Raw genomic sequence first — 18,926 nt, 5'->3', positions numbered from 1 at the left:
AATACAATGTATTTATGTGTATATTATGATGAAATCATTCTTCATATACCATTTTGACATTTAAGTTTTTCACTTAGAAATAGGTTTTAAACATATTTTCTCGGTGGAAAAATAGAATGCCTCATTAAAAAAAAAAATACCTGAAGAATATCCCATTTTAGAGAACTACTCTAATATAGTCAACCAACTCCTCATTGAGGTTCATTGGTGTCATTTCCAATGGTTCATTTTTAAAATCAATTCTGCTTCCATTAACAAATGTACCCATTTATACTCCCACTAGCACAGTATTTCACTGCCTTTTGGATCACACAGGCACCAATACAGCGTGTTTTTAAGAAAATAACTAAACAGACATTGTAAAGATAGAGCAAAGAACGAGATAGGCATGCATGTCCACCACCTATATTTGCCACATGTTTACTATATCAGCTTTTTGTACATTTGCTTTGGAAATTTAAAGAAGTATTAAGAAAAATTCAAATATACACAAAAGTAGAGTCAATGGTATAATGAACTGCTGTGTACCCATCACCCACCTTCAACAGTTGTCAGTTCATGGCTATGGTCCATCTAGACCCACAGCCCCGAATTATTTTGAAGCAGATGCCAGACATCATATGATTTCATCTATAAATACTTTAGTCTCTCCAAAAGGTAAAGACTCTTTGACACCTTAAACAATTAATGATTTTCTAATGTAATCATATATCCAATATATCAAATTTCCCTGGTTGTCTTTAAAAAAATTTGTGGGACAGGGGAGATGTTGGTCAAAGGTCACAAATTTCAGTTAGATGGGAGGAATAAGTTGAAAAGATCTATTGTACCTCATGGTGACTAGAGTAATTACAGCATATTGCATACCTGTAAATGCTAAAAGAGTAGATTTTGAATTCTCATTGCAAAAAATGATAAGCAGGTGAGGTAATGCCTATGTTAAATAGCTTGTCTTAGCTATTTCACAATGTATATGCATAGATCAAAACATCACGTTGTACACCATAAATATATGCAATTTTTACTTGTCAATTAAAAAATAAAAAATAATTTGTTTGCTTGAATAAGGATCCAAAATAAGATCCAGCACTGCCATTGATTGGGTCTCTTAAATTTTTTAAAAAAAATTTGAAACAATCACAATCCTACAGAAAACTTGCAGGTATATTGCAATGAACTTTCCTTCCCCTGAACCTTTTGAGAGTGAATTGTAAACCTGGTTCCCCATTACCCTCCATATCTTTAACGCTTACTACACGCAAAGATGGTCTCCTCTATAACTACAACACAATCATCAAAACTAGATTAATGTGGACTCTTTTTGCTATCATCCACTCCTCAGACCCCATTCAAGTCTTGCTAATTGCCGCAATGATGTCTTCCAAAGCCAAAGGATCCAGCTTAGATGCCCCCACTGCATTCAGTCGTCATGTGTTTTTTCTCAGTGTATCTCATCAGGCGGTGTGTGATTTTAATTGGTACCATTACTGATGATGATTAAGATGTCTGCCAGTCTCCTCCACTGTGAAGTTACTCTTTTCTCCTTTGTGAGTTTATAAAGAGATACTTTGAAATTATGCTAATATTTCATTCCTCATCAAACTTTCAATTTACTTATTTTTTTATATCAGTATGGATTTATGGTTTAGCATTTCATTCAATAGATTATCATCTCTTATACTACCATTTATTTTGATGCTCAGATTGTCCCCAGTTTGGCCAGTGGGAGTCCCCACAAAGCTGAGTCCTGCCTCCTTTTGAGAAGTCCCCATCATTGTTTGAGCATGTCTTACTTTCTGTCACTACAAGATGTTCCAGGTTCATTTTGCACTTTTCCTGTTCCTCTCTTGTAATCAGGCATTCTCTAAGGAAATGCAAAATGGTGACATTCTAATTCTGTTATCCTTTATTTGTTGGCTAGAATTCCTTTATTTAAAAAAAAACAACTTCCTTTCATCAACTACACTAGTTCATTTCCTTGTGGTGCAGTTCAAATAGCAAGTCAGGATAAATGTCTTTCCCTTTATTTACCAGTTTTCATAATAATGAGTTAGTTTTCTAGTCTTCTCCTAAGGTGATCAGTAAGGCTTTTTTAGTATTTTTATAAACTTATGAATTTTTATGTATGTCAATCTATTTGTTGTTATTCTTGTTGATGTTCAAATTGTCCCATCATTGGCCAGTGGGAGCCTGTTTTGGGCCTTTACTCTTCCACATGAATCTAATCTTGAGGAAACAAACCCACACTGAGGTTTTTCCCAACAAAAAGGTCATTGGGAATTTTGCTTGGGATTGCATTGAATCTACAGGTAGGTCAATTTGGGGAAAACTGACATCTTTGGATAGTGAGCCTTCCTATTCATGAACGTGGTATACATCTCTGTTTATTTAGGTCTCCTTTAATGTCTTTCAATGAAGTTTTACTCAAGATCTTGTACATCTTTTGTTAGAATTATTCCAAGATGTTGTGTATTTTTATTGCTAGTAAAAATTGTATCCTTTTTATTTTTATTTATTTATTTATTTATTTATTTATTGACCGGTAAGGGAATCGCAACCCTCAGCACGGTATCGTCCGCACTTCGCTCAGCCAGTGAGCGCACTGGCCATCCCTAAAAATTGTATCCTTTTTAAAGTACATTTTCTAACTGAGAAAGTGATAATATATAGAAGTGCAGTTGACTTTTATATATTGGTCTTATCTCAGACAAATTGTTAAACTCTCTTAATAATTTGACTGTAGATTATTTTGCTTTTCTATATAGAAAATTACATCATCTATGAAAAATGGCAGGTTTATCTTTTTCTTTTCAATCCTTAGAATTTTATTTATCTCTTAATTTTTTTTTTTTGAGGCTTCTAATAGAATGTTGAATTGAAATGGTAATAGTAGGCATACTCTGCTTATTCCTGATTTAAAAAGGAATACTTTTAAATTTCAGAATTTAGTAAGATATTTGCTATAGAGTTTTGGGGGTTTTGTTTTTGTAGATATCAGCTTTAGAAAATTTCTTTATTTTTTCCCCCCAGGTTGGAGAAATAGAAAGTTTCTTTATATTATTTATTTGCTAAGAGTTTTATTTTTAATCATGAATGGATATTGACTTTTATCAAATGTTTTCTATGTATGTTTTGAAATAATTCTCTGGGTTTTTTTTTCTTTAATCTGTTAATAAAAAGTGATGCATTCATAGATTTTTCTAATGTTGAACTCTGTGGTCAGAGAACATTGTTTGCATGAAATTGAGTCTGGAATTTGTTGAGACTTGCTTTATGCCTAGTCCATTATCAATATGCAAAGGTGATCCATATGTGCTTTAAAATTGTGAATATTCTCCAGTCATAAGGTATGGAGTTCTATATACATACATTAGGTCACATCTTAATGGGGTTGTTAAAACCTTACTGATGATTTTTTGTTTACTTGATCTACCAAATCCTGATAGATCTTCTACTATCTGTCTGTTATTTATATATTTTTTGAAGCTATGCTATTATGTGTGCACAAATTAAATAATTATATTTCTTCCTGGTTAATTGAGTCTTTAATCATTTTGTAATGACCCACTTTGTATAAACATTTATAGTAATGTTTCTGTCTTCAAGTCTGTTTTGTCTAATGTTAATATGACTACACCAGATTTATTTTAGTTAATATTTGCCTAATATGTTTTGTTTCATCCTTTAACTTGCAACTTTTCTGAGCTCCTAGAGCTGAATTTCTCTTTTTTGGCTCACTTTGACAATCTTCATCTTGTTATTGTGATTACTGATGTATTCAATTTATTTCTAGCATATAGCACATAGTAGGCGCTCAGGAAACAAGCCACTGTCAGCCCGAGGCCACATGGAGGCCTGCTGGCAGCGGGGGCCTGGAAAGGGAAGTGAGGCCTCTTCTTGGGAGGGGGTGTATGTCACTATTACCCCCTAGTCTGGGGGACCTGCAGGACATGGTTTTTCCTGAGAAAAGCATGGCGTTTCCAGAAAGACTTGGCTGAGAAAACCCCAACCTAGTCTGAGGCCACATAACTGTTTCCTAGAAACTAGATATGAGTGAAACTCGGCCGGTGCCCGAGTCACAGCTTACATTTCCTGTTTTTCATCCACGAGCTAATAAAGTTATTTCCTTCGTATGCTGTGTGGCTGAGCAGGAAGGCCCCACTGCCTCAAGGCTCCAGGCCAGCTATTATCCACCTGGCAGAGGGAGGAAGTGGCCTGGCCTCCCCTGGGAGGAGCTTCCTCTCGTCATGGGCAGCGCTGTCAACTCTTCTCCCCTCCACATGCTTCTCCCTGGCAGCTGCAGCTGCTCTGGGCCATTGGAACCATTTCTACCCTAACACTTTCCAGGGCTCTGTCCCCCACCTGGAGAACCACTGATCTGGTCCTCTTGGAAATCTCCCTGGAAATCTGACCAGTTCCCCAAGTAGCACAAGTCCCAAGTGGATGTTATCTTGCCTCGCCCATGTTCTTCCCGGTGCTCCTGGTGTCCCCCAGCTTTGTGTGCTATCACCATCCATCCAGCTGTCCATCAGGATCAAGGGCATCATTGCGCTTCCTGGCCAGTCCCTGCGACCATTGCCAGACACCTTGGTCTGGGCCTCTGGTCCCGGCACAGGTTCCAGCAGTGAGGAGAGGGCTCTTGCCTGGCCATGGCTCTGCCTCCCACTTGTTGGGAGCTTCTCCAGGGCAGGGATAGGTCAGATTCATCACTGTGGCCCTAGTGCCCAGCTCAGGTTGTGGCCTGGAAAGACTGCTGGGGAAAATTTGTTGAGAAAACAAATACAGTGAATGAATGAATGAATGAATGAATCCATAGGCTCTCTGGAGTCTTCTTCAGGACAACACCTGTCACTCCAGCTCCCTTAACTACCCGCCCTGGCTATAGTTTCCAGACCCTTCTGCCTCCTGCCCCTTCCTCTGAACCTGCTACAGTTCCCACAATCTTCTCTGCATGTGGAACCCAGCTGCAGACACCGTCCTGGTCCCTCCTCTGAGTTCAGGGCCCTGGCTCAGCCTCTGGGCTAGCATGGTCCTGCAGTGACAGTGTTAGCTCTAGATGCCAGGGATATTTTAGTGAGTCATTCGTTCTCTCTTCACTCAAAAGCTTATGGAGCCTGGAGCATGTGTCCTGCACTGGGAGTACAGCATGACAAATGTGGACAAGGTCCCCCGCCGATGTGCTTACTCACCAGGTTCAGGAGCAGAGAACCCAGCAGCATCCAGTCACTGGTGGCGTCGGGTGGGATGGAGCCCTTGCATATGTGTGTGGCCCTCGGGGTCCGCGAAGGTCACAGATGCTGGGGTCAGGCGGCCCTGACATTGAGGACTGTGTGACCTTGAGAAAGTGAGTCTCTGAGCCCCAGTTTCCTTTGCAGTAGAATGGATGTTAATAACCCTCACCTCACCAGAGAATGAAGTGCATAGACACAAGGGAAGGCATTTAGGAAAGCCCCTGGCACGTATGAGGGGCTCAAGCTGGGTCCAGCTCAAGCTGGGGAGCTCAAAGTCAGCCTTGCAGCAGGGGGATGAGGCCAGCACTGCTGAAAGCCTACTCACCGTCCTCAACTCAGAAGGATCTCAAAGCTAAGACAGAGCTAAGGTGGAGGGGCAGGGAGTTGAATAGGCACAGGGTTAGGAGGAGAGGAGAGAGAAAGATAGAGGTCTGAGTTGGGCACATTATGTACATGAAGTCAGAATCTTCAGAAGTCTGGGGCCTAGCATAGTGTCCCCACTGCCTTACCCTGAGGAAACTGAGGCTGAGAGGAAGTGACGTGCCACAGGTGAGTGGAAGAACTATGTTCAAATCTAGATTTTCAGGACTCCTGTGCTCATGCCCCTCATCTTGCACTGAGGTTGGGGGCTTCAGCCTGGCCCTTCACCTCCTTTCTCATAGTTTTGGCCCCTGGGATTGACTGAGCTAGTCCTCCCTGCTCTGGGCATCTTATTCATCCCTGATCAGTTCATCTTGTGTTTCCAGCCCAGCCCGGAGGCCTGCAGATGTGTGGTGGACCCTATTCTGCCCCTGGCTGGGCCACTGTATGTGCTTGTTTCCCGGATCTGTAGCCAAAAGGAGCTGGAGTGGCCTCCAGCTTAGCTCCTGCAGTGAGGGCCCGGGCTGGCCTCATTCCCGTGTCTCCAGCACTCAACCAGGGCTCAGCCTGGAGCAGGAGCCAGGGAAAGTCTTGCTGAAGAAAAAAGTGGCCGAGGGTGGCCTGGGTTCCAGAATGCCCTGAGAGGGTGACAGTTTCCCCACTACACAGAAGAGGGCAAAGAATATGGAGCATGGTGGCCCAAAGTCCCAGATGTGAGTCCCACCTTGGCCCTGGGTTATTATGTGTGTGTGGCAAAATATATGTAACATAAAACTTACTGCTTCAACCCTTTTAGAGTGTCCAATTCAGTTGCATCAAGTACATTCATATAGTTGTGCAACCGTCACCGCTATCCATCTCTAAACTCTTTCATCACCTCAAACTTTTGGCCATTGTTTTGGCTGTGAGCCCTCAAGTGAATGAACTCTGTTCCTCTGAGCCTCAGTGTCTCATTCCCAACCCAGGGAGAGTGCTCCTGAAGGAGGTGGGCGTGGGCCTTGCTCAGGCTTCCAGGTCAAGGAGGTGCAGCCAGGAGTGGCTCTATTGTTCCCAAGTTGGCACAGGTTAGTCTGTCAAGGACACTTCCTACAGAGCAAGATCGTTTGTAATGATAATGATAATGAGGGGACAGTCATTGAGGAGAGGACCCTAGAAAGTCAGGGAGCCAGGAGACTGGGTCCTACACCTGCTCTGCCACTAAGTAGCTGTGTGGCCTTGGCCAAGTCCCTGCTCCTGTTGGGCCTTAGCTTCTTCCTCATACAAAGAAGTGGGGACTTTCTCAGTGCCCAAAGCCCCTCCTCTCCATTATCAAACTAACTCCTCACCTCTCCTGGGCCAGCAGGCTGGGTCACTGGTTCCTATGAGAGTGGGTGGGGAAGCAGATGTTCCCAAGGCCCTCCACTCCCTGAATACTATTGTGTACTTGTCCCCGGGTCACAAGACTTTGAGGACATGGGTCCTCGCTTTCTCTCATTCATTCATTCACTCACTCATTCATTCATTCATATACTTAATGAAACTTTGTCTGTGCTGGGCCAGGTGTGGGGGCCACAGAGATGCATTGGACCTGCCTACCTTCCAGGGGCTTCCTGTCTGGCAGGAGGTCAGAGCCAGGCCCAGGATCAGCGCTGGGCCCACAGGGGCGAGATGCAGCTCCCATGCCCTCTGCCCTGCACAGGATGGTCTGAGACACACTGCGGCAGATGCCCATCTCCTTCAGGCTCTGTTTGCAGAACAGGGATGAATAATAGCTGCTGACACGTAAGGTTGTTGTGAGGAGCAAATGAACGGGGCAGGTCGCTCAGTGAGCGTGTGCTCTGGTCACGAACACCCCCAGGCTGGTATTTGTGGACCCTGCCAGGAACTGCTGCATTTGTGCGTCCATCCATCCCTCAGCAACTTACTTCCTAGCAGCTGTTGGAACAAAGCAGATCACACACAACAAGCTGCTCAGTTCTGCAAGGGACTTCTTGAGAACCCTTAGAGATGCTTATCTCCCTGTCAGCTGTGGTTCTCAGAAGGGACCTACTGGTGGTTGAGCACAATAAACCCTGGGCCCAGGACACAGAAGCATCAGGCCCAGGCACCTCCCTGCAGATTCTCAGTCTAGGGGACAGAAGACTGGTGTAAAGCTGCGAGCAACCGTCCCATGTGTGGGTGGACAGTGTGGCCCCAGACCATGCCCCCAAGGGGGGGGTGTTAGCAGGGAGATTGACTCCATCTCTTGGATGGAAGTTATGATGGAAACTGTAGCAAAGAACCATGTTGGTCCCCTCTGATATTTATTCTCACACCACAACACACACACATATACACATACACACGCACACACACAGGATCCAGGTGTTCTATCTGTGATTTCCATTTTACAGATGTCGAAGCTGAGGTTTAGAAATGTTATGCCACTTGCCTAAGATCTCACTGCTGGTAGGTGGCAAGGCCGGGATTTGCATCCCTGTGTGTGTGACATCAGGGCTACCACATGACACTCCACTGCCTCAGAGTCTTTCTTTCTCCCTTTCTGAGTACCTGCCCTCCCCTCCTTCCCTCTTCACCATCTTGTCATCTGACCTCCTCTAGATTTCACCTTAAAACCATGGGCCAGAAATCTCCATCCCCTTTCCTGTCCCAAGCCATCAGGCAGGGACTTTCTGATACAATCCCCGGGAAAGAGGTGACTTGGTAATCCCCACGTCTCCCACAGCCACTGCCTGGGAATGGCCGTCCCTGCTCACGTACAGCTCAGGTAAGCCCAGGTGCACAGGCTCCACCTAGGGTGTGGGGCTGGGGACAAAGCCTCTTTGTCCCATTGTCTGTCCCCACCTGACCCCGACTTGGCTGTGCCAACCAAGCATGGGTTTGCTGATGAGGCAGTGGAGTCCGTGTATCCATGGACTTAGTATTCTGGCTTTCATCTCTGTGTGCATGTCAGATTCACCTGGGAGCTTATAAAAAAAAACCCCAGTGCCAGGGTCCCACCCCAGTCCAATTAAACCAGAATCTCTGGGGATGGGCCTGGGCATCGGTGTTTTATGAAAGTTCGTTATGGGATTCTATGTGCAGCCAGGTCCACCTTAATGGAACATAATGCAGTCCTAATGGTCATGGCAGGAGGACTAGCCTAGACGGTAATTTGCATTGGTCCTCAAGTCCTCTCTCCACTCCAACAGGTTTTATATTATCTCATGTTATGGGTTGAATTGTGTCCCCCCAAATTCATATATTGAAATCCTAATCCCCAATATCTCAGAATGTGACCTGATTTAGTGATAGGGTCTTTACAGAGGTAATCAAGTTAAAATGAGGCCATTAGGGTGGGCCTGAATCCAACAAGACAGTGCCCTCATAAGAAGGGGAAATGTGGAAGCAGATACACCAGGGAGAATGCCGTGTGAGGATGAAGGCAGGAATTGGGGTGATGCTTCTGCAAGCCAAGGAGCACCAAAGGTTGCCAGCAAACCACCGAAGCTAAGTCTCTCTCATAGCCTCAGCAGGAGGCCACCCTGTGACATCTTGACCTTGGACTTCCAGCCTCCAGAACTGTGAAACAATACACTTCTGTTGTTTAAGTGCCCCAGCATGTGGTACTTTGTTATAGCAGCCCTAGCAAACTAGCCCATCTCCTTTTTACAGATGAGTAAAACCACGACTGTGAAGTGACTCCCACAGGGGCATAGTGGACCTTGCTGGCTGTGCTTGCCTCACTGCCACTTCCTCACTGTGCTGCCCCCACCACATGTGCTCCGACCTGAGCCCTCAGCTCTCAAGCATCCATCCAAACGTCTGTGAGGCGGGTGGTGTTCTAAGCATAGGTGCCCTGCAAAAAGACAAACAGGCACAGTCCCCCTCGTGGGGAACAGACAAGAAGCAAGGTAAGTGAAATATGGTAAATGGTATGTCCCGTGGTATAAGTGCCATGGAGAAAATGAGGCAGGACAGGGGGATAGGAAGTGCGGAGGGGTGCAGCTGTCAACAGGGCAGTTTGGGAAGGCTCACTGGGGAGGCCACTCTCCTGACCACAGCCCCCTCCCACGCTGCAGCCACCTCCATTGAGACACCCTCCCAGACCCTCCCCAGGCCATGCTCCCTCCGAGCACCTCCTCTTGGATTTACTCTGCCAACCCCAGCTCAGCCTTCCCCCGATGTGCTCAATCACCCTGTGCTTGTCCCAGCAAATGCCACCAATGTCCATCCACGTGACCACTCACATCAGAAAACTGAATGCACACTAGATCTCTCTGGCCCTTGCCTCTACCCCAGCTGTCCCTGGGAGCTGGGGGTGCTCCTTCCACAAGTGCCAAAGACACTGGCTCAACTCCCTTTCAAGCTGGGCTAAGCACCCCCATTTGGGGAGAATGGCTGTTCCAGCAATGGTGGACACAGCACCATTTCAGATCCCCTGAGCAGACCCTGTCCTCCACCATTGGTGGCTTCAACTTCAGAGCTCATGGTTGGGTCCTGAGATTTGCAAATTCCCCTCCTCTTCTGTGCTCACCAAATGCTGTGCCCCTTCTGAGGACCTTCCCTGACTTGTCCCATGAGAGCCAGTGGGAAGCTATGGACAGATTCCCTGGACCAACACCCAGTAGTGACCAGGGAGCCAAACCCCATTCATTTCCGGACCTTGGTCTTCCCGTCTGTACAGTGCAAAAACTCCCTGCCAGGCTAATCTCTTAGGATACCTTGGCTGAGCCAGTGGATGTGAATGGTACTGTTCTGAGTGGTGTGTACGTGTGGACAGGCTGGGGTGAAGGGTGAGCCGGGGTGGGCTGCTGTATAGGTTGAGGTGAACCAGTCAGAAGGCAGAGTCGATGGCCCTGGAAAGGGTCAGAGGGACAAGTGGTCCAACCCAGTCCTCACAAGATGCTTTCTCCACCCTTGGATCCCTTTGCAGACCTCTCTCCTCCTGCTGTCTCCTGCAGGTTCTGGCCCAGGTGCCCCCTGCCTCTAGGGGGACACACTGTGCTATGGCAGATCCCTTCCTTCATCTAAATCACAAGACAGGATCGTTCCACTGATCTCTGTAATCCCAGAGTTTTTGTGGATTTTCCAGGTTGCTGTGGGAATGCCGAGGGGAGACCCAGACACACTCCTTAAACTAGAACATTCTCAAGCCTCACTATTGTCTTGCCTCTGAAACTACCCAGGACAAAGCAGCACAGGGCCTGGGGTGGATGGGAATGGAAGTGTAGTCTCTGGCCATACTGCCACACTTGGGTGTCCGCACAGGGCTCAAAGCACAGGAGGTGCTCAGGACCCAGAAACTATGTATCTGAGCTTTGAGGATGGCCAATGGGACTCTTGTTCTTATGTAATTCTTTTGCCATGTGCCTCAGTTTCTCCGTCTGCTGAATGGAGCTGCCTGCCTAGTCCCTTATTTAGGTTGGGTGGCATCCCCTGCACTGCTGTGAGTGTGTGTGTGTGTGTGTGCATGTGCCCACGTGCATGCAGGGGAGTGGGGAAGAAGAAAGGCTGCATCCTAGGTGGGCCCACCTGGTGTCACCGATTCCTGCCTTTGACAGGGCCAGAAGGAGAAGAGGGCTGTTGCTGCCCACCCACAAGTCCACACACCTCCTGGCTCCCTCACTTCCAGATGAAGGATGGGTGACTGAGGGACTCTCCGTGGCTGGCCATCTGTCACTTGTCAAGCCTGGGAGCCAGGGGGAAGATCGGTGAGTTCAGCAATCCTCTGCAGGGCTGGAGGGTCCTCCTTTGCTCATCTGTGCCCTGGGGCGGGGTGGGCTGCAACATCCTCTCAGTGCTGGGGGATAACCAAACTCCCATCCTGCTGTGTGACTTTCTGCTGGTCACTTGGCTTCTCTGAGCTGGCTCCCTCTTCTACCTAACAGGGATGATGATACCTGCTTCATGGGGTTGTTAAGAGGATTAAGTGATATATGACACTTGGTACCTAGAGCCCTCTTTTTGCCTGTGGGTCACCAGCCCAGGCACTGCCTGGCACTGAGGCTCACCCCTTCACTCCTTCTTGGGAAGCCAGCATGCTCAGATCATCCCTGAGCCTCTGTAACTGTGCTCTCCAATTTAGTAGCCCCTCGTCACATGTAGCTATTGAGCATGTGAAACGTGGCTAGTCTGAATTGAGATGGGCTGTAAAAAAATTGCGATAGGCTGTAAAATACACACCAGAAATCAAGACTTAATATGAAAAAAAAGAATGTAAACTATATCATTAATAATTTTTAATATTGATTACATATTAAAATAATATTTTTGATATATTACATTAAATAAAATATATTATTAAAATTAAGTTCACCTGTTTCTTTTTACTTTCTTAATGTGGCTACTAGAGAAACTGAATTACATATGAGGCTTGCGTTATATTTTATTGCATAACGCTGCTCTAAAACTTGGAAAGGCCATTTCCAGGGCATCTTCCTGGTGGCTCCCAGGAATAGCAGCCTTTGGGATTTCCAGCAACTGCTTAAGAATGTCTGCTCCCAGGCGGCCCTGGGTTGCAGATCCCAGTCATTGTGGCCTTACTCACTGCCCCTCCTTGCCCACACATCGTGCAGCCTCCCAGGAAGCTTATATTTAGCCAAGAGACCCCCCCCCCAGCTATAAGTGTAGCCAACAAAGCCTGCAGGCCCCTCCTCCAAACCCCAGCTTCCCAGCTGGTGAGAACCTCAAAGCTGTGTGGGAATTTCCCCGGCGTCACTTTCTCCCTCCCAGTAGACCCCAGGGAGGCAGCCGCCTTGTCCCAGGCCCTGAGTCAGTGGCAAGGAATCCCCTCTCCTCTCAAGAAGGTTCTGAGGGTGAGAGGCAGGCCCATGTGAGGCTAACTGCAGGGCACTGAGAGCCAGAGAGACCTGAACATGGAGTCAGGCTCTGCCCCACACTAGCCATGTGGCTGGGGTGAGCCCCCCCCACCATGCACCTCAGTTTTCTCATTTATGAAATGGGTATGGTCCCTGTATCTGCCTCACAGAATTGTAGAGGATTAAATGACATCATCAAGGCATGACCCTCAGCACAGCCCTTGGTTTATAGTAAATGGTAGTTGTTAAAGGACCTGAAAGAGTTAGGGATGTGGCTTTTGGCCACAGCTCCACTCAGCCAATCATGGAGAGGAGGCAGGTGCCAAGGGGGCAGGGCCAGGGATAGGAGGGTTGTGGCGGGATCGTAGTTCCCTTTTAGACCTTGGGCTACGTGTCACTCAACATGTAGTTTGGCTGGCCAATTTTCAGATGAGGACATCGAGGCGCACAGAGGTGAAGTGACTCGCCCAAGGCTAGCAGCGGAGGTTGGTTTGGGGGCTGCCTGTCTCCAAAGTCCATGCTCTCTGCCATGCTGTGTCGTGAAGTCTGAGAAGGGTTTCTGGAGGAAGTAGACTCAAGATGGTTTGAGAAGAAACTTGACCTAATTATGGCTCCTTTCTCACTGGTGGTTTTGAGCCTTTGAAAGCCAGTGTCCATAACTCCTGTCCTAAGCTGGGTTCCCCCAAAGCAGATCCTGAGCCAAGGACTTAGGTGCAGGTAGTTCATTCAGGAAGTGATGCCAGCAAACACAGCAAGGAATGGAGAAGTGAGACAGGGCAGGGAGAAAACCTAAGAAGGTGGGCTTTGATGAGTGGGTTACTGCTCTGGGCACCTGAGCTCAGTCCACTGGGCGCCATCCAAGCTGTGCCTAGAACACACATCAGAATTTCAAATGGAGGACCTAGCTCAGTGTTTGTCCAGCTTTCATCCCTCATGACTGAAGATTGTCCGTGGGGGTACTGAGTCCCTGGCACTTCCCTGCACAGGCTGAGCAAGGTCCTATGGTGCTGGAGGAAGCTCTTGGGTAGAGACAGAGAGAAGAGAAGAGAAACAGGTGTTTGTGGCTGGAAGCTGGGCTGGTATGAGCCCCACTCCTGAAGACTTCTCTTGAGAAAAACATTCAAACTACACAATGACATCCATTACAGTTTTTAAAAATATGTATATGGTCAGTTCTCCATATCCGTGGGTCCCCCACCCATGGATTCAACCAACTGTGGATTGAAAATGTTGGGAAAAAAATTGCATCTGTACTGAACATGTAGACTTTTTTTTCCTTGCAATTATTCCCTAAAAATACAGTATAACAACTATTTACATAGTATTTACATTATATTAGGTAGTAAAAGTAACTTTTAGATTATTTAAAGTTTATGGGAGGATATACAAAGCATGCAAATACTCTGCCATTGTACATCAGGGATTGAGCATCTGTGGATTTTGGAATCAGCAGGAGGTCCTGGAACCAACTCCCCTCAGATACCGAGAGATGACTGCATATAATAATGGAAATTTAGAAGTAACATAACTATCCAGGGAGAGTGGATTGTTTGAATAAATTATGGTGTATCAACAAGATAGAATATTCCGCAGCCAAAAACGAAGACTCTATTGCAACATGGGAAAGTGTTTGGGAAGGAATGTTGAGTAAAACATGGTGTGTGCACATAATTTCCATCACGGAACGCGTTGTTGTCTGAATGTTTGTGTCCCCCGCCCCATTCATATGTTGAATCTTAATCTCCAATGTGGTATTAAGAGGTGGGACCCTAGGGAGGTGACTAGGTCATGAGGGTGGAGCCCTTGTGAATAGGATTAATGTGCTCACAGAAGAGACCCCCCAGAGCTTGTTTATCTCTTCCACCATGTGGGGACACAGCAAGAAGGAGTCACCTATGAAGTATCGGCCATCACAAGACACTGAATCTGCTGACCCCATGACCTTGGACTTCCCAGTCTCCAGAACTGTGAGAAATAAATTTCTGTTGTTTATAAACTATCCAGTCTAAAGTATTTTGTTACAGCAGCCCAAATGGACTAAGACAGGAGGCATATCAGTGAGGCTGTACTAGAAGAGAGAATCAGGAAGAAATATACATTAGAGATGTACTGCCAGTAACTGGCTGACACAGTTGCTGGGCTGGCTAGGCAGGTCCCAGATCTATATGGCAGGCCATCAGGAAGGGCAGCTGGGAACTCTGGGTGAGGGCCACAGCTGCTGTTCGCAGGAGGGAATTCTTTGGGGAAGCCTCAGCTCTGCTTTTTAAGCCTTTCACCTGATTGAATCAAGTTCACCCGGGTTATCTAGGATAATATCCTCACTTGAATTAGTAGCTTTGGACTCTACATCTACAAAATACCTTCACAGCAATACCTAGATTAGTGTTGGAATAACTGAGGACTGTGTAGTTTAGCCAAATTGTCAGGGTGCTGGTGACAGGACTCAGCACGGGACCAGAGTCTGGGCTTGTACAATACCATGGAGCTGAGCTTAAGCATCCAGCTGCATCAAGCTGGTACCACTCAAGGCTGAGGATGGAGCCTTCCAGAGCCCCTCCCCCATCAGCAGAAGTCAGGCGGCCAGGGTGAGGGCCACTTTCTCTCCTACAGCCTTGGCCCCAGCGTTCATCACCTTGGGGCACAGTGCCTGGACTGGCACACCCCAGCCCCCTCCCCTTCTTCTCTCCCAGGCCTCCTGGAGCTGGATGGGGAGGGGTGTCAAAGGGTGGAGGTGACAAAGCCCGAACATATGGATCCCATCAGTGACCTCACTCTGACTGGCCATCACTAGACTTTCCCTGGCCTGGCAAAGGTCTGGCTGAGTTCGCATTGTGGGTGTGGGATTTACACAGCCTCCAGCCCCCCAGGACCAACCAAGGCAAAGTAGAAAGTGAGTCAGGCTATAATTGGCTGTGTTACCTTGGGCGAGTCCCTGCCCCTCTCTGGGCTCCCTGGCCTCCACTAACTCTGACATGGGAAATGCTTGATTATGCCAGTTGTTTTAGTCTGTTCGGGCTGCTATAACAAAATAACATAAACTAGGTGGCTTACAAACAACAGAAATTTATATCTCATAGTTTTGGAGACTGAGAAGTCCAAGATCAAGGTTTGAACAGATTTGGTGTCTGGTGAAGGACCATCCTCTGCCTCACAGATGGTGCCTCTAGCTGTGTCCTCACATGGTGGCAGGGGCTAGCTAGCTCTCTGTGATCTCTTTTATAAGCAGGGCTGTGTAGACATTGGGGCTTGGGCCAGTGGCATGAACTGGTGCAGCTTGCCTGGGGCAGGGTCATTTATGCATAGGGTCTGATCTGCCCCCACTGACCCCAGGCCTTGTGCCCCAGTCCTGGAATGAGCCCACCAGACTCAGCAACCCTGTAGGATTCACCTCTGAGGCATCAGTGCCCAGCCCAGTGTCTGGCACAAGGGAGGCACTCGGTGAGTAGGAAAGAAAGAAAGAGAGAGAGGAAAGGAGGGAGAGAGAAAAGAGTAAGACAAAGACAGAAAGACAGAGACATAGGAAGGAAGGAAGGAAGGAAGGAAGGAAGGAAGGAAGGAAGGAAGGAAGGAAGGAAGGAAGGAAATAAAGGAGGGAAGAAAGGAGGGGGGAAGGAGAGGGACTGAAGGAGTGGATGAGTGAATGAAAGCCAGTGAATAAATGACAGGCAGGGGTGGCAGAGGCCATGTTGTGAGCAGTCTCTCTCCTGTGCAGCCCAGTTTTGCTGCTGGCTCAGGATGCACAGCCAGATGGGCCCTCAGTGATCCCCAAGCCCAGCCCTTTCTACACATGAAGAAACTGAGGCTGGGGAGGAGAGAGGGGATGCATGAGATCGCACAGTGAATAGAGTCAGGGAGAGGACCAAGGCTGTCATCTGAGGCTAATGGTCCAGTGCTCTTCCCACCTTCCAAGGCCAGCCTTGGAGAAAGGGTTTCCTAGGGCCAAATGGGGAGGTGACCGGGAGATGGGCCCTGGAGAGCAGGAGACCAGGGGCCCAAAGCCCCTTGACCCAGGAGAAAGGCATGGAGGAGGGGTCTCTGAGCTGGTGTTCAGGGCAGGGGCTGTGCTCTGAGAGGAGGCAGTTGAGGCCTGGGCCAGGCCAGCAGGCAAGAGCTGACCTCTTCTGCTGTGCCCATGGCTGCCCCAGGACTGCAGGCTGTGGTGGGGACCAGCTGGGCCCGGGGCTCCGTCTGCTCCGATACTTCCCACATTCCGCCAGTCTTGCCAGCTCTTGCTGTCCTGGCACTTTCTGAGCCTGTTCTCCCTCCCTTCTGACCCTGTTCCCCCTGCCCCTTCTCTTTTCTCCCTCTCTTTTCCTCCCTTGCTGTCTCTCTGTCCTCTGTTGAGTCTCCTCTTGAGTTTGGTCTCTCTAGCTATCTCTGCCCCTCTCTCTCAGAGTTTCTCAATGCCTGTCTCTCCCTGTCTTGCTCTCTGTTGATGTCACTCAATCTGACATGCCTCCTACTGTCACTCAGCCTCAGTCCCTTCTTGCGTTAACTATCTCACTGTCTTGCTCTGCTCTGTCTTGGTGTCTCCCCCTGTCTCTCTCCATCACCTTAGGTCTCTGGTATTCTCTCTGCCTCTGTCCCACCCTCCCTCTTTTCAAGTCACCAAAGCCTGGCGGGCTGCTCTGGGCAGAGCCCCCACCCATCCCTTCCTCCTCTCCTCCCACCCCTGTCTTGCCCATCTCTGGTAACAATTACTCTGGGCTGGAATGGAATCCTCCAGGACCCAGACAGACCCACTGGTAGCACATGGGGACCAGATGGCAACAGATTCCTCAAGAAACTAACCACTATAAGCAAGGGAGCAGGGACCCCCAGGGAAGGCCAAGCCAGCCCAAGAGCAAAGACCCACAGTCCTGCTGCTGCTCTGGGGCCCTAGAGCCAAAACCCAGCCGGGAGCCTCTTGAGCTGCAGCCAGAGCTGCTCTGCCCGAGGTGAGAGGCATGGGGTGGGGCCAGGCTCTCGGGTCATAGACACCAGGAGTGGCTAAAGGCAGAAGAGAAGGCCATGGAAATCAAGTCATCCTGCCTGACTCTACAGGCTGCAAAACTCCACCATGAGTGATTTTCTCAAGATCACCAGCAGCTGGGCAATAGATCAAAAGGCCTGAGTCCAGGCTCTGCTCCCGAGAATAGGAGCCAAACAGTCTGCGTTCTAGGCCCAGCTCCACCACTTCCTGGCTGCGTGACCTTGGGCAAGTCACTAAACCTCTCAGTGTCTTCTGTAAATCCAATATAGTAGCAGCACCTACCTCAAGGTGTTATGGCAGGATTTATGAGTTAATATGCACAAAGCACAGGGGCTGGCCGGAGGGAGGTAAATAGTAAATAAATACATAAGTAATAGTAAGATAATTATTACTAATCTTCCTGATGCACAGCTCAGCTCAAGCCACTGCCTGCTCAGAAACCTACCATGGCTCCCCACCGTCTACTGAGTAAAGTCCGAGTGAGCTCCGGTGGGCAATTTCCTGTCCTCGTCTTGCTCAGTATGGCCCCGCCGGTGTCTCCCTCTTCGACACGGAGGCGCTTTGTTCACGGCCCCTGGGCCTCTGCCCATTCCAGCAGCAGCAGCTTCCACTCTCCTGCTGCCAACTTCTCATCGTCCTCCCATTTAACGTGGCTGTGCCCCAGGGCTCAGGCCTCGGCCACTTCTCTCCACCCGCCCCCGTCCCTCGCTGCCTCAGGCAGGCTCGCGGCTCCCAGCGTCCTGGGGAGACTGAGACACCCACGTGCAAATCTCCAGCCCGGCCTCTCCTTGGACTCTTCCTTGCCTCCAACTTGTTCTCGCCTTGACTTTCACACTTAACACCTCAAGCAGGGCATGTGGTTTTCTCCCCAAACCTTTTCCTCCCCTGTCTCTCCAACTTCCCACTGCTCAGGCCAAGAACCTGGCAGTCATTCTCAAGTCCTCTCTTCACACCGCACGTCCACAATGTCAGCAATTCCTGTTGGCTTGACCTTCAGAAGTACACCCAGAAGCCGCCCTAAGCCGCTCGCCTCTCACTGGGCTGCTGCAGTGGCCCCTCGCTGCTCCCTGGCTGCCTCACTGCCCGCTCCAGTCCTCTCGACTTTCAAAAGCAAAAATGGTGTTTACATGACTGTGCGCATTTGCCGAAATGCAAAGAACTGTACGCTAGAAAGGGTGTGTTTTACTCTATGTAAACTGCATGTTGATTTTAAAAATGGAACAAAAAAATGAACCAGATCATATCACTCTTCACAAACCACCTATTGGCTCCATCTCACTCTGTCATGCTCTATGAATGTTTTTTGAACTGTGAACCATGACCGCTCAGTAGATTGGGACATCAATTTATTTATTTATTTTATTTTTGTGGCTGGCCAGTACAGGGATCTGAACCCTTGGCCTCGGTGTTATAACACTGTCCTCTAACCAACTGAGCTAACTAGCCAGCCCAGAATATCAATTTAAAGATCATTCCCAGCATTATTTCTTAAAAATGAAATAGAACAAAATAAAATACATAACAGTGAGTACATATAGTTTACTTCAGTTTTATGTTTATATATGAAAGTTCGTACTGGTTTGC

The sequence above is a fragment of the Cynocephalus volans genome, chromosome 4 (genome assembly GCF_027409185.1).
Source record: "Cynocephalus volans isolate mCynVol1 chromosome 4, mCynVol1.pri, whole genome shotgun sequence".
Classification (NCBI taxonomy): domain Eukaryota; kingdom Metazoa; phylum Chordata; class Mammalia; order Dermoptera; family Cynocephalidae; genus Cynocephalus; species Cynocephalus volans.
The sequence above is the reverse complement of the archived record's forward strand: the minus strand, read 5'-3'. Positions refer to the sequence as shown.